This window comes from Lissotriton helveticus, chromosome 4_1, assembly GCF_964261635.1.
Source record: "Lissotriton helveticus chromosome 4_1, aLisHel1.1, whole genome shotgun sequence".
Lineage (NCBI taxonomy): Eukaryota > Metazoa > Chordata > Amphibia > Caudata > Salamandridae > Lissotriton > Lissotriton helveticus.
The window spans coordinates 211561180-211573574 of NC_136063.1; the positions used below are offsets into that span (position 1 = coordinate 211561180).

Sequence of the window (12395 nt, forward strand, 5' to 3'; positions counted from 1 at the left end):
GTTCCCATCATGCACTGGGACAGGAACAGACTAATTTGCATATAGCCAGGTTCTGAGCTGGGATGGTGCAATGAGCTAAAAAACAGGTGATGGATGAAAACCATGATCTCTTGACTTGGTAAGAGTATTCTGCATCATTCAGAAACTCTGTCCATCACCACCCCCTTTTCCAAAATCGATTTTATCCACACTATGTGTGGGAGGGTATACTCAGACGTGAGTCCCTTGCTCATTGCACCATCAGGATTCAAGGAAGCCGGGCCGACGAAGGCTGTGATGCCAGAAACCGGTCCCCGGAAGCTTGTCTCCTTCCCAGTATAAGAATTGGCTTGGTAGTTTGGTTTGCCCTGTTCCCATCATGCACTGGGACAGGAACAGACTAATTTGCATATAGCCAGGTTCTGAGCTGGGATGGTGCAATGAGCTAAAAAACAGGTGATGGATTTAAAACCATGATCTCTTGACTTGGTAAGAGTATTCTGCATCATTCAGAAACTCTGTCCATCACCACCCCCTTTTCCAAAATTGCTGAGAAGGAAGGCAGACCTGCAGCCTTCATCCCAGGCTGAAGTTAATTCACGGGTCAGCTGACTGTTCTCCTCTTCTGAGCTGCAGGAACACAACAAGCTCATGAGGCCACTCTGCAACTGCCCAGCTGACCTACTGCAATTGGACCTGCCTGAGCCCTGCTGGTCTGTGCTGGAGTGAGTCCCTGATCCCCAAGAGGTGCCTCCAAAATCCAGAACCCTTGGTGTGGCATCAGTTGAACTCCTCCTGGAAGAAAAGAAGAAATCCCTGATAGTTTGGTCTGTTCACAACCATGAATGGGCCCATATGCACCAAGATCTTGCCACCTCCACCAACCACCAACGTGAAGTCCAGTGGACCTAACTCTTTGCGCTACAGCAACCACTAGCGATCAACAGCCAGCACCGACTGTCCGCGACGCGCAACAAGACCTTCTCGTTACAGCGATGACCGTCCGCAACGCTCAGCCTCCTCTTCACGCTGCAGCAACGCCCATCTGTAATGCTCTCCTTGCTCCCCACTGCCTTCTCCACCGTGAACAGAACTCTTCATACTGGACTTTAAAAGGTAACTTTTTTCAGCTGGACTAACCTGGTCCCTGTACCCAGCCCACACTTCATTGTAGTCAGCCTGAACATGTGACTTGCACCAGGTCTTGCACGGACAGATAGCCATAAGAGGTGCTTTTGCTTATAGCTGCTATACTTACCTGAAACCTTTACCAACTAATTTATCAAGTTCTACTGATTGGATTTTTGCTGTTTTGGTGTCAAATAATTCATTACATTTTACTCTATTTTTCTAAATTGGTGTGGGGTTTTTCTTGTGTGTGTTTTCACTTTATTATTTGTTTAAGTACTGCATAAATACGTTATACATTGCCTCTAAGGTAAGCCTGACTGCTTTTGGGCCAAGCTACCAGAGGGTTAAGCACTGGTTAATTTAATGAATTTTGTCGTTCATGCTGACAAGGATTATGGCTGTTGCTTGAGAAGGGCTCAACCAACAACCAATTTCTCGCAGTGGCCAATGCCATCAATAATAGAAGGAGTGTTCTTCGCAGCAAAGTGTGCTCTTACACAGAAAGGGCTGCCAATTGTTAACTAAGCTGTGTTCTCAATTGTAGTTTTCAGATTCGGGTTAGCTGGGAAGTGTAGTTTGTAAAAGTAAATTTGATTGCTACTCTGAATAAAGACAAGAAAGGAAGCATAGTCCTCTCCTTTGTGCTTTTAACTAGCAGGTCTTTTGTGACAGCTCCCCTTTCGCTTCTTCGCTGCCTCCCTGGTTTCTGAATTGTTTACTTGTTATTGTGTTATTGTGCTCAACCTTGTTAAATCATCCTTGTACAATTTTTTTCAACTTCTGTAGTTTTTTACTGACTTTTTTCTAATTACTGTTTGTTTTTTGGCCCTCCCGCTTTCCCGCTGTTTTTTCTACTGCATCTCCTTCCTGCTTCCCGTCCTCGCCAGCCCCACCCACTGCCTCCCAGCACCCCTCCCTCCTCCCAACACCTACTTAATGGAGGCTACAGTGCAGACACACCACCAGCATGCCAAGGGCAAGCCTGTCTGTGCCCGTCTGCACCTAGACCGCGCCCAGCACCAGGAACTCTGGCTCTCCCACTACTCGCAGATACAGCGCTGTCGTGCCCTGGACCCCAGACTCCACGACAACAACTGCTGCTGCACCTCTCCACAATCAACAGTAGGACCTTTTTTCTGCTGGCACTGCCTCTTCTCCTGCAAAACCAGAGAACCTGAACGCATGAAGAACACCACCACACAGACCATGACTGTTTCAGAACATCTCCACTGCCTCCTGCTCAAAGCCCCATCACTCTGCAAGCACGCCACCAAGATCTGGTTCACGTTCAACTCCCTCACCCCTGCCATCATGTTCCTGACCAAGACCTAGGTCAACCCCGCCTCTGTGCTTGACATCAGCTCAGCAGCGCCAGACGGCTACAAGATAGCTCACCAAGGCCGCATCAACAAACATGGAGGTGGAATCACCATCATCCACAAAGAACCCATCCACAGCACCCAGATTATGGAACAACTCAACTTCCAACTCCATACTGATGACAAAACCACCATCAAAAATACCCTTGCCTACAGACATGCAGGATCTCACCCCAGCTTCTGCAACGCTATCCCTGGATTCATCACCCAGCTCATAATTGACTCCAAACAGTACATCTTACTTGGAGACCTCAATATTCACCTCAACAACCTTAACAACACCAACACTGCCAACCTTCTCGAAAGCATGAAAATCATCTGCCTCATCCAACTTGTCACCACACACATCACAGGACACTCACTCAACTCTATCTACAGAGCCAGCGATAGAGTCAAGTACATCCATGTCACCCAGCTCACCTGCACCAACCATGCCATTGTTCACTTCACCATCACAGGATCCCCCAGCAGTGCCACCAAGATGCCCAGCACCTCACACCACAGCTGGAACAACATATCAGAGAGCAAGTAGACTGACGTCCTCATCACCTCCCACCCTGACACCACAACCAACCGAGAACAGGCTGTCATTCTCCGCCTGGATCACCATGAGAGTTCTACAACCCTTTAGCCATCAAAAACATCACCTCTTCCCAAGAACTATGTGATACCCTGGCAGCCTTCTTTCACTACGAGATCTCCACCATCTACAAAAACTTCTAAACCCAACCCACCACCATCGAAATCCTAAGCCTCCTCCCTCCCACAGATGCAAACCCTGGCCACCCGCTCACCACATGGGACCAGCTCTCCACTCAAAAGACCACAGCCATCATGAACTCGGTCCATTCAGGAGCACCCATGGACCCCCGCCCCCACCACATCTTCAACCTCAGGAGCAAGATGATCAGCAACAACCTCACTGCCATCTTCAATGCTTGCATCACCACGGCCACCTTCCCTGAAGAATTGAAGCATACAAGGTAAAACCCCTTGTCGAAAAACTATCCACCGTCCCCAGTGAACTCAAGAACTACCATCCCATCTCTCTGCTCCCATTTACCGAGAAAGTCCTAGAAAAGGTCATCAGCCACCAACTCAAGGAACAACTGGAGAACAACAATCTAATGGGCACTCGAAATCTGGATTCCGCACAAACCACAGCACTGAAACCACCCTGATCGCTTGCACCGACAAAATCAGAACTCTCCTTGACCGGGGAGAAGAAGCAGCGCTGATGCTCCTCAATCTCTCAGCAGCTTTTGACACTGTATCCCACCATAAACATATCAAGAGTCTTCACCACATTAGAATCCAAGGAGACGCCCTCAAAGGGATCACCTCATTCCTCTGCAGAAGAACCCAGAGAATCCGCCTACCACATTTCACCTTAGAACTTAAGAACATCATCTGTGGTGTCCCTCAGGGCTCATCCTTCAGCCCTACACTGTTCAACACCTACATGACCCCCTTGGCCAACATCGTCAGAACCCTCAAAAGGAAAATCATATCCTGCGCTAACGACACCCAGCTTATCCTCTCGCTATCAGAAGGCGCCTCCACCACGTTGGCCATCTTCTGCAGGTGCATGATGAGCATCACCAGCTGGATGAAAGACAACTGCCCACAACTCAACACATACAAATACTGAAGTGTTCATCTTTGGAAACCAACACCTCCCAATGGAGCGACGCATGGTGACTTTCTGAACTAGGACCCTCACCCACTCCGACAGACCATGCCTGCAATCTTGGCATCATCCTGGACAGCAAGCTCATCATGAAAAACCAGATCAACACAGTCTCCTCCGCCTGCTTCCTCACTCCTCGCATGTGTCGTAAGATCTTCAAGAGCTCCTCGTCAACTGCAGACGAACCGTCACTCAAGCCCTAGTCACCAGCCGGCTGGACTACGGCAACGCACTCTGCACAGGAATCACCTCGCATCTTCTGAAGAGACTGCAAACCATACAGAATTCCGTGGCCAGCCTCATCCTCGGCCTCCCAAGGCAAACCCACATCACCCCCACCTCAAGTAGCTCCACTCGCTCTCTATTCAGATGAGATGTCAATTCAAGATGCTGGTCTACACCTACATAGCCCTGCACAACCGAGAACCACCATACATCAGCCACCGCCTGAACTTCCACCAACCTTCCAGACACCTGCGCTCCGCCTTCCTCTCACTTGCTCACACTCTACACATCCGTTGAAGCAACAGTACCGGACGCGTCTATTACTATTACTCTGCGGAGTCATGGAACGACCTCCCCCTTCACCTTCGGACCTCATCCTCTCTTTTGGAATTCAGGGCGGGATTCAAGACTTGACTGTTCAACGGAAAACTCCCCAAGCAGCAGGTTCTCAGCACCTGGATACCCTCACAGGTAATCAGCTGCGCTTTATAAGTCCTGTTCGATTGATTGTACCGGTCTTTCCTGTCATCTTGGAAAATGTGCATTGTGATGTGGTTTTTTGTGCCCAAAATGGCTTTCAGTGGTTTGCTTATTGACTCTTACCTGCTTAATATCCGCTCAGATCAGGAGGTCAAATAAAATTAAAACAAAATCATAGCAGAATCAAAAAGCTTTCGTGCAAAAAAATAGCGCACGAAGTGTACATCTGCTTAGCTGCGCTATGAGGACGAGTATTCAGCAATAACGCTCCAATACATCCAGAAAAGTAATGAAAGTCGCCTGGTTGTCCCCCTTCCTATCAGACATACTTTTAAAGCATTGTAGAGACGGATATGATGCTCCCAACGTTCAAATAAACCTGGACTTACTTTTGCAGGGCCATCGGTATGCAGCCATACTTATGGGTCTATAGAAGTATTTTAAGGAAATATTAAAAAAGCAAACTTGGCTGCTTCTTCGCGCGATGTACCATTAGTCCGGGCGTCCCGCCCTTCCGTGGTTCTTTAAATAAAAGGCTTCGCGGCCCTCGTGAGTGAGGAAACTGTTCCTTTTCGAAGTTTTCTCGGTATACATTTATTTACACTGTTGTCCCCTTTAATCTGCCGGTGATTTTGCCGCACCCGATGCCCCGGAGAGGAGCGGGCGCGGGGGCCCTCTGCAGACGCATCGCGCTGCCTGGGCGTCTATCACTTTGTGGGCAGCGGTATTTTGGGCGCAGGGCAGGGCTGTGGGATGATGCTGCCGCGAGGGAGGGTGGCCCCAGCCAGGCGGCCGGGGCTGAAATCAAACCAGAAAAAGATCAGAGCGCATTTTTAGAAACCCACCGGAGAGGGGGGAAATAGAGAAGGCAAAGAGACCACCTGTTGTCGTGAACACTAGCCCGCGTCGCCTCGTTTAACGAGGACCCCCGACTCCATTCCCAAACTCCCCAGGTTGGCAGGTTCCGTAAGATTCAGGGGCGTGGTGTATGTTGTTTCTTCAGGTGGGAGTCGTGTGGCCACCAATCCTGCCTGCCACCCAAGCCCCATCTCCCATCACCATCCTCACACCCCTCCTGGCCCCCACCCACATACACACGCACTTGTCTCCTCCTCCACCCAAAGTTATTTCAGATGCACTGTAAAGAGACAGAAATACCCTGAAAGTTGGTCTATAATTGGACGGGGCTGTCAGTCTGCGTCGCTTTTCTTCTCCTCGCTGCATGTGGTCGGCTTCTGAAACTCAATGCCCGACGCCCCCTCCCCTCAAGAGCCCCTCCCTCCCCTTCTCACCCCAGCGCTTTCCCTCTGCGCTGTCCAGCGCTCGCCTATTTCACTTTCAGTTCCCCTGCCGGTGGCACCGCGGCTCCTTGTCCCTCCTCCGCACCGGGCTCTCGGCTGCCGCTCCGCTGCCCCCCTCCTGCCCCTCGAAGTCCTGGGATGTGTGGCCGCTGACTTTCTCGCACCTCTCCGGACACTTCAAGCTTCCCTGGGACTTACTGCACTTTGCTAGCAGACCTTTACAACCTCAGACATTTTATCTTTTTTTTTTAATTCATGCAATCGGGACCTGGAGTTTTTGGCTGGTATAGGACGGGTTCTCATTTAGGTAAGGTCTAATTTATTACTGTATTATTTACGTTGTTGTGTGGGGAGTAATATTATTTACAGCGCTTAATGTTGCACTTTTTGCCACTTGTAGGCGCTGTACATAAGAGGTGTTACTATCACCCGGTTGCATGGTGGTTGGGGTATCGACCTCGGAAGGATGAAACAGCGAGTTCGCCTTCCCTTGATTCTAACTGCTACAGGTTCATCAGAGAGCGTTTAAAGAGATAAAATATTGTACACAAGATACACATCTGAAGTAAAGAGGTTTAACGCAGCCCGTTGTAAATATATACGTGCTAGTGGTATGGGAAAAATCAAATGGAAACCAAAGAGGCGAGATAAAACTTTGAGGGGAGTTTTAGAAACACGTTTCTGAAGTAGACGGTTCTGTGTATGTATGCAGTAGAGAGATGCCTTAATGTACTTTACCACCCACCTTATTATGGTAATGCAGGTGTTTTTTGGCAGACATTGGTGTAGGGCCACGCTGTAACAAAGGCTGGGTGGAGGGTTCCAAATCCCAGCCTTCCTTGGGGGGGATGTTTTGTGTGCCTTGGGTCACCCCTTGGTGATCCGGATTCAGAGAGTGCGGCCTGGCTTTGTGCGTGCTGGCAGGGGTGTCGCGTGAATGGCGGCAGGTGCCGGCGGGCTGCCATGGTTGGCTGACCTCCTGAGTCACTGCCAGCCCATTGGCCCCACGGAGAGCCATTTATTTCCTCACAAGTGACAGATGTGCTCGGTGCACGCCAGGCCTGCTAGTTGTGACGTGCCCCCCGCGTGAGGGCGCAGGGGGCATGGAGGGGCGAATGCCTCTCTTTGTTGAGGTCTTGAAACCTTCCCTCTGCGTGAAAGAGATCGCCACGCTGTGCCCCTGTGCCACCCTCCAAAGTAACCTGGATGGCATGTGCCATTTATGGAGCATCACAGGGGACCACAATGGCAAAGGACGCAGCTGCCACCAGCAAGTGGTCTTTAAAAACGCATTCCATATTTTTTTTCTTCTGGAATTTAATCAAGTAGTGGCAGGATTAGCAACCTGTTTCTACGAGGGGGTCGTTAAAGCTTTAGACAAACCATGCCCTTATTTATTAAGGAACAAACAGGTCTCCTACATACAAGGACCCTACAAAAATACAGTAAATGCTAAACCAGCTTCAGCTTAAGTGCACTTTGAAAAAACGACTACTATGCCCAGGCTCTGTCACACAGTGTGGCCTTTAGCACACAACATTCTTTTTTAACCCAAAGCTACTCTTTTTGTTTCTAAAGGAGGGGTTTAATTAAGCTATTTTAATGAAAATAAAACACATTTTAATAATTTTATAGTACTGATCCTATAAAAAAAAGGTAGCATTCTTCATATATTTGATTAGGCAGGAACACACCCAAAAAGTTCACACTAGTGGTTTAAACTCACTATTTCCAATCATGCTTCTTTACTACTGTTCATCTGTAAAGCTGTAATCATACAGATTTTTTGTATTTTGTTGCTTTCACGCCGAGACGATATTATACATAGGGGCCCATACGTGCTCTTGAACATATATTGCAGCACCTGGCAGCTCTGCGACACGAGCTCAGAGGATACTGCCACTACAGTAGCTCGGATTGTAGTCTGTAAACTGAGAGGTGGGAATAAAGAAAGTGTCAATTGCAGAATAATTGTAAAATTCAGGGATGGTGTTCTCCTGCTGGGCCATCCAAGTGTCCCTCGCACAATGGAATATGAACAATGCCCATAAGGTCTTAGGCTTCAGCCGATCACATGGCATCTGAAGACACCACACTCTTATCCCTAACCAAATGCTTCCAGATACCAAGATCGAGGAGGCCCAGCCCTCGCACGTGGCCATGACATCTTCAAGAAGAGGAAGAAGTTAAAGTCAACCCGGAAGCACTTGTGGAGCATGGCTCCTTTCACTAAGCTCCCTCTTGGCACTATGGGGACCTGCAATAAAAGTGGTGATTTAACTCATATGTCTGGGTAGACTGTACATAGCTTTGAGCTTTTCCTGTTGGAGGCCGAGGTCAGTGCCTGGGTGCCTGAGCAGGGTGGATTGGAAAGAGAAGCTCGCCGCCGGCTGTGAGACTAGGGCCGCTCCCCCTCAGGCACCATGCCACAGTGAGGTGCAAGGTTAGGTGGGTTTGAACTTCAAGTAGCCGGTCTAGACTGTGCCTGTCTTTGGAGCAAGCCTCGACCTTTGACCTCTAATACAAAGCTTCAGCAGAGGAGCCTCATGCTCTAGGAAGGATCTTGTACGGGCCATAAAGATCCTTCAACCTGCCAGAGGGATTTGTGGACTCAGTGAAGGATCACTCCTGATAGGCGAAGGGCTCACCATCTCTCACAAAGACATGCCTGCGCCGTTCTTCACTTTGATGCCCTCTTCAGCCATCTGGACCTCGATTCATTCATTCTTCACTACATGTATGAATGAACAGGGTCGATAATTTCAATTTGACTCCACGTGTAGGTAGGAGGGTGTGGTACTGCTGAACTGACACTAACAATACAAACCAAGGCATAATTCTTGGTATTTGCCAAGAACAATAAATAAGCTACAGTACAAACTTGGCTCAGTGACATGAAACTTGATGGATTCCAGCCCCATCTTTCACTTAATTGCAAGTCACTTAGATTCCGCTGGACCGCAGCCGCACCCTCAGGGAACACATTGCCCAAAAACAAATAAGGCTGGTACCAGTTCACTGTTCAAAAGAAAGTCAAACCATTTCTTCCAGAAAGCGACTTCAGTACCACTGTACAAACCGCTGTACTCTTGCATCTGAGTGGTGGTAATGCCCTACTCCATGGCATCCTAGATGCAAAGCTGGCACCCCTTAGGGAATTCTTCTTGCCACAGCTTTTGTCATCCAGTGTCTCCTCTTAGTCGGTGACTTTAAACTTGCCTTCGACGATGCACAGCGTTCCATTGCCTTTTGGCTAGGCTCATGCTACAGAAATACCTTCTACATACATATATACATACGTACTCACTCTCTGTCATTTACTCGAGGGCCTAGGCTGAACAGTGCTGCTGCTTAGTAGCACGTGCTTAAAATATACATAGATTCGTTGTCTGTCTCTTATATTTTCAGAGAGCATAATGCCACTGGGTAGGATGTAAAAATTGAGATTTCAAGTTTTCACGGAAAACAAGTCTAAATAATTGAAATGGTGTCATTAGATTGTGGAATTTGTAGAGGAATGCTAAGGTATTGAATCAGAGACTGCAAAGTGAAGCTTAAATCTCTGCATCTGGGAACAGACCAAAGCAGAATACATTTTAGGAGGAGTGACGAGATCATTTTTCAGAGTGGCAGGAATTGTCTCAGACTGCAAGGAATGCAGATCTGTTGAATGCAGGAGGTGAAAAGCAAGAATAGATATAATCACAGCTGTGTGTGGAATGACATTTATTACTAAACAGTTCTTGCGAGGGCTAGATGACAGTACAGATTATGGGAAGGACTGGGAACATCATGGATGTGCACAAGATTATGACAATTCATGCAGTGACCCCAAAAATGGCCGCCACTATGTGTCTTTGGACTTTTGCTTCACATCAGAGAGGCAGAAACAGAACGTCTCATTTCGTAAAGGTGGGCAGAGAGCCACCACGTGCTGCCAGGTGATTGTATGGTGCACACATATTTTCTTAATCCCTTCACAGAGCTCATTTGAATCAAGTGCTTGAATATCATTTGTGCGTTTAACTTTTGTTAATCTTCTAAAATATACACTTATTTTGTTACATTCATTAGTTAAATAAGAAATGTTACCCAACCTGTATTCCACTTCATGCCTTTCTCCCATCACCTAATACTTCCTGCCGATTTACCTCACTTTGGCGGATTCTATGTCATCCCTGCTTTGTCCGTTTATCCCTGTATTCCTATCTTTTTCCTTCTTCTCCTTTCTTCCCCCTTTTCTGCCTTTCTATCTCCCACTCTGTGTCAAGTCAAATGAGAAAAAGTAAGTTGTGGTCGCCAAAAAGGAGTATGGATGCCCGCCACCTGCACAAGTTAAATAGTGTCTCAATGGGCTAGGAACCACTTCTAAGCGCTGCATCACATGATGCATCGCCCAGCGTATACTGTATGCGAGTGATATCAGTTCTCTGTGTCTCGATAGACTGAGCAGGCTTGAAGGGCCCTTTCTTAAAGTGCAGAGAGTGATGATGGATATGCGGTCCCGAGGGGCTGCATTCCACAGGCGCGAGGAGGCAGTGTGCTGAGTCAAAGGCCTTGAGGGGTGCTGGGTTTAGTTCGGACCTAGAAATATGAACATGCAGAGGCAGAATGGAGGAATCTGAGAAACCACAGGCACAACCCACTGTCTATCCTTGGGCAGCACGTACATTTTTACTTTTATTGGTAGGAATATCCATATTTCACTTTTCTTGAGTGTGGGCTGAGTAGTACTGTCAGATGCTAATTTGAATAATTGTTATGATGTGTATGATCATATGTTTGATCGAATAAAGTGATATATAATAATTTGAATAATCTTTCCCCAGGCCACTTACTCTGGGGTTGAAAGAAAATAGCCACAGCAGGTTGCTCATTTATGGTGATGTAGTCAGAGTACATAAAGATGTCACAGGCAAGAAGCTAACCAACCAGAAGGCAGCACTAAGCGTCACTATTGGCAGCAAACTCCACCCATCAGCCATATACATAATCATATCGCACGACCTTCTGTTATTGGGCATGGATGTTTTTTTAGGCCAAAGCTGCCACCTTTGGAGCTGGAGAATCAGGTTCGAGTCCCGATGTCGGCTCAACATCCTGGGATTCTGGGTAAATCACAATCTTCCTGTGCCTACAAAGAATGAATTTGACAATTGAGTAATGAGACTGATGCTAATTTAAAATGCCCCAATGCCTTTGGGCCGAGTCTGTTATATATATATAACTTACAAAAGAAAAAGAATTGGGGCTAACAGCCCCTTTTGCAGCTTTTAGCCCAATTCGCAAAATCCATGAGGGAAAAAAAAGATTGGACATGTGCTCTTTATTGTTACTCCCATGATTATACATGCCACATAACTAGATTCAAGGGTGTATATTTTCACCTATATAGACGTGTGTCTCTAAGGTGCATTTTCACGGTGTGAAACTGCTTGCTAATGCATGAATGTCAGGATGTCTAGAGCGCACGACTACTCCGAGGAGTGTTCCGGCGCTAGTTTAGAAAGTAAGAGAATGCGAAGACACAGAATTAGAGAGTGAAAAGCCAAGTTTTAAGTTGCATTCTAAAAGACCGTTCATTGTTATTTTGGTGTAATTCGAAGGCATGTTGTGCAAAGCTTACGGGGCCAAGAGGGAGAAGGATCTGCCTCCAGTTTTTGCTTGTTTGATCCTTGGTACTTTGGCAAAATGGCAGAGGGAAGAGTGCAAAGTTCTTAGGGGAGAGTAGAATTGAATCCTGGAGATGCAGATTGTACGATAGCCAGTATAGAGGGTGAATTAGGGGGATGTAACGAGGAATTGCCGGAAGATGATAGTCAAAGCATCATCTACCAGTCTATTACCAGTTTACGGGGTAATCATTGTATCAATATGGCAACTGGATTTTCTAGTTGCCATATTGCTAGCTGGAATATAGCGAGTTTAACATCCAAATCTGATTGTCTGGGGTGGTCAGAATTTATGGCCCTTTTTGATATCATCTGTTTCCAGGAAACGTGGTGCAAAGATTTTAGAGGATATAATGGATTTGTCTCATATCAATTACCCGCCACGGCATCTACTTCGGGCAGAGCTAAAGGTGGGTTCTTGGTTTTGATTTCTGTCAAATCCCCTTTATTGTTAAAAAACATGTTCTGGTTGGGGCACATTCCCAGATTTTTTGGCTCTCCCAGAAGGAGGGTAGAAATATCCTTCTAATTAATTTTT

General features: G+C 47.2%; 1 protein-coding gene across 1 annotated transcript in view; it reads left to right on the forward strand.

Moving 5' to 3' along the window:
• Positions 1–6274: 6274 nt before the first annotated feature.
• The window catches only part of COL22A1 (collagen type XXII alpha 1 chain), a 1057215-nt gene continuing 1051094 nt past the window's right edge, over positions 6275–12395 (forward strand). Inside the window, exon 1 of the mRNA XM_078686128.1 lies at positions 6275–6492. The gene's annotated coding sequence lies outside the window, so the exon portion shown is untranslated. The remainder of the gene's footprint in view (positions 6493–12395) is intronic.